Genomic DNA, 4,284 nt, shown 5'->3' on the forward strand with positions numbered 1-4,284 from the left:
TATCATGGCCAGGCAGAGCCATTTACAAAGAGGTACTCCCTCAATATGATTAAAACATTAAAATATGTTCTTAAAACATAGTCTGGACCCAATTGTGTATTAAACATCTTTCATCCTGAATCTTTCAACAGACTTCAAGTCAAGTCCAAACTTAAAACAAAGCGTGATCCCATTTGTACTGCAAGACAGATTATGTGTTTCAACAGTGTCAGGCAACTTTTTTGCTGAAAGAAGATCCTTCAGCATGATAGTTTTGACAAACATACAGTATCTTAGCTACCTGGAAACAAGAAGTAAATTTTGAAAATGTGAATGAAGTTGTACCCAAAAACATTATATAAGTGTGCAAGTGTAATTTATCATATTTTTCATTATTTTAATTCTACTTTTATTTCTGGAGGAATCTATAGCATCGGAGCTTTAAGACAGCTATTTAGGAACAAAAACAGACTTTTAAAAATAAGTAACTTACACAAACCTCATGTTTTCCTTTATTTATAACACAAAATTAGGATTGAAAAAATGGGGATGAAGATATATATCTAACAAAGGCTGATAGTTGTTCTCATGTCTTGTCCTCCCCATGTTCTTTCCATTGTGTGTTGGCTTCCGTCTGCACTGAGCTATATAGACACACTGAGCCAGTAGCTAGAGTTTGATCCCTGAGCTCATATTCTGATGCAAATCTCTGCCAGGGTAGGCAGAAAATCAGTGACATCTGCCAATTCAATGCAGTTTCTCCTCCTTTTTTTAATTGCTCTGACATGTTCAGAATCACTGTGTGCCAAAATATGTATTGCATAAAGTAACAATTCCCAGTTCCATATGCGTTGGCATGTCTCCATCAAGAAATGAACACCTATTATACTACAGCTAGATGGTCCAAATGGACAGGTTTGAACTCAATTTGAAATTGGAACCACTCATGGAAAGTTCAGTGCTTCCAGTCCAGGCAGAAAGCACTTTTCTCTTATGACCTAAGTAACAGTAGTTCATCTTGCTTCACAGCATTTTACCTTACAGAATGAATAGCACAAATTCACTTTCAAAATCTTCTAGATTTCACATCAAATGGCTTCTTTTCACTGGTGTATCTGTCAATAAAAGATTAGATTTATAAAAACTAGAAAAAAAGAAAGTCATTTTTACCATAATAGACCTTCTTTATTCCAAATTTCTTAAGCATTAATTAATAACATAATAATAATAGGTTATAATAATAAATTAGATTTTTGGCTGAGTACTTAAAACCTGATTTAAAAATATGTGGGTTCCATGCTGCTGCAGGGAGAGAGAAAGGTATAGCCATGACTTGCTTATATAGCGGACTCAACATCAATTTTTCTCTTGTCACATTCATATGTTGAGTCTGCAATGAATGTTCACATTTGCCTGTGAATATGCAAGTTTGTGCACAAATATCTGTATTTCCACAAATAATAACTCTTCCCCAAACCATGATGTAAGCAAACAAAACCAAACAGAAGCCCAAACCACAAAGCATACCTGCATACATATAGATAAGTGAACCAAAGACAACAGGAACCTATGGGAGGGCATAATGAGTATAATATAGACATCATGCTTGCCAATGAATGCGTTCCTGTTGTATGCCTAGCTACAATGCCCTCTATATGTCCTTTATCTATGAATTGTCTTGTAAAGGAGTTTATTGGCAGGCGTGTTTGCAAAGAGTAAATTTCAGTTTTGTAACTTTGACCACTCATATGCAAAACCTAGATTTGAAAAGTTACTTTCCTACAACCAGAGAATAGAAACAATATCATGATCTGGATACTCGATCCTGCTTTGTGGCTATTTTGTATTGCTCTGGTGATGGCAAAGTGTTGGAAAATTAATAGATCTGGTGCTCAGCCATTTTACCTCATAGAGGAAAATCCTTGTCTGACACATGAGCTTAGGTGGCATCTATCTCACTCCCTCCTTCTCCTCACTTTGGCCTAGTGAGCGTGGTCAAAATTTTCTTATATCCCAGCAATCCCTGGGTGCCAGAAGATCCTCTTGTTTGAGCAGTTGAGAGATAATTAGAGAAGCCCTTAGGCTATGGAAAGTGGTCTAATCCCCATTCAGCTTCATGATGCAGTGGAGAAGGGGGAATTAAAAGGGAAGCTTAGATGCAATTTTGATTTCTTTCTCTCCTCAGTCAAGAAAAATGCAGCTGTACAGGGGAGTCTAGCTCTGATCCCCGCTATGCAATCAGCAGTAGCACTCTTCAGATTGTGAATTTGTGAGCAATTTCCAGCTCAAGAATTATTTGCAGAAAAGATTCAGGAAATTGTCTCAAAGAACAAACTAGAGAAAACAGTTAACTGATTGCAGGTGATTCAAACAGATGAAGAGTCAAAACATGTCAAACTATTCACTCTGTTCTTTAACCCAGTTTAACTGTTTCCTCCTAAAACTACAGCATTAAAGCATTTTAATCATACAGAGGTAGCATCTTTCCTGAGACCTTAGAAGTCATATTTCAGCTAGGAGTGACTTTCCACATCTGAGTTATAAATCCTACTAAATAGGGGATTTAAAAAGGAAATGCTGACAGACTCTTATCTATATGCAGCATGAGCAGTTTCCATGGTAAGATAATGCTTTTCTTTTTTTAGTCATTTCCTGCAGTTATCCCTAATTTTAATCCATTCTCTGTTACTTTTAACTCTTTCCATTTGTGCCAAAGCAGTTCTTATGGCAGTGAGTCTTCTTAGATGGCCATATGTCTCCTGTTCCACAGCTGCAGGAGATACTCATGTGCAGAGCAGTATTTAAAATGCCACCCAGCTCCAGGATATGAAGGAGAGGCATGCAGGTGTCCTCTTTCCCTCCTTTTAGGAACAATTGGGTTAGGGTTTTTTCTTTGCTTTAAGTTGGAAAAAAAAAGTTGCTTTTTTTCCTTTCACCTTGTTGGAGCTATAAAGAGATTTCTGCCTCTGAAAACCCCAGTATGGGAGGAGAGAGGGTCAGCTTACATATATGGCTGCTTGGGGTGGAGCAGCTCATTTATATCAATTTCCTACCCCTGAGCAGTATCCCAAAGCACAGGATGGTTGCAGCTCTTTTCCTGACTAATCCCTCTTATTCACTGACACAATCTTCCCTAGAATAGGCAACCAGATTTATGTGGCTCTCTTGTTACATGCTCATTCAGCTATGTAAATTGAGAGCAGCATTAGACCCATTCTTTGTATGCCTGATTAGAGAGGTAAGAACCAAAAAGCCACATACAATATAACAAATAAAGGTGTGCATATAAAAATCACATAATAGAAAAATCTCAAGGCCTTTGAACAAAATATTTCAGTATGATTAGCAGAGGTACTTTTTAAAAAATCCTGTGGTTAGCATACTGTATTACTAGAGATGTCTCCAGTAGAGATGGGATGAAGACACCTGAGTTTATTTTAGCAGAACCACTTTAGCTTTGATTAAGGTTTCACAACCCATGTCATGGTGGTCTGATCATAGGTTTCTTTTAACTGAACTGTCAAAGGCTAAGAAGTAGGTGTTAGGATCCAACTCTGGCCCATATTTTGCCCAGTTTGATTTTTTTTAAATTTTTATAAGGAGCTATCTTCAAACCTGCAAGCAGCATGATAACTTCTTAGTTGATTGAGTCAGGCTACATTTATTATCAGTCTCAGTTATCAGTTCACAGCAGGAACATCTCAGTGGATTCTGGCTGAAACATATGCGATGTGAGAAGGGTTTTTTTTTTCTTCCTCTCTAGCTCAAAGGAAATCAAGCTTTAACTCCTCTTTGCATGCTCCTCTTTAAATTAATAGCAGATTTTACTGCATTTTTGTCCACCCACAGTTACAGAAGAAGTTGAAGGTGGCAGCTCTCACAGCAACCATTAAACTAAGGTCCCCTGACCACTTAAGAACAATTAAGATATTGTGTTTTTACTTTTGTTCTCTTGCAAAGATGTGGGTAATGAACCTCTGTCTTGGTTAAACTCTAATTTGGGTAATTTAACCTACATAAATCCCTCCCATAGATTTGAAAATGGATAAAGTACTCCTTTTTACTTCCTGTCCTAAACTATTATGTGTTTCTGCAGATCTCAGTCCAGCAATACACACAAGCATTAGAATGGTCACACTGAATTCAACACAAGCTCAAAAACCTTGCTGAATCAGGACCATAGATAATAAAGGCAAATTCTATTCTCAGGAAGACTTTTGTGTTTAGCCACTACAATCAGCAAATCACCTTCTGTGAGCAGGGCTGCACAACATCAAATGCAATTCCCCTATTTCTCAGCAGTGA

The 4,284-nt window shown here is 37.4% G+C and overlaps 1 long non-coding RNA gene across 1 annotated transcript; it reads right to left on the reverse strand.

Moving 5' to 3' along the window:
* Positions 1 to 464: 464 nt before the first annotated feature.
* Positions 465 to 3,009, reverse strand: LOC142826925 (uncharacterized). Its single transcript, XR_012901201.1, has 2 exons — positions 1,885 to 3,009; positions 465 to 1,094 (listed from the first exon to the last, which is right to left on the reverse strand). It is a non-coding gene; the product is annotated as an uncharacterized LOC142826925 (long non-coding RNA).
* Positions 3,010 to 4,284: the final 1,275 nt, after the last annotated feature.

Source organism: Pelodiscus sinensis, chromosome 1 (assembly GCF_049634645.1).
Source record: "Pelodiscus sinensis isolate JC-2024 chromosome 1, ASM4963464v1, whole genome shotgun sequence".
Taxonomy (NCBI): Eukaryota; Metazoa; Chordata; order Testudines; family Trionychidae; genus Pelodiscus; species Pelodiscus sinensis.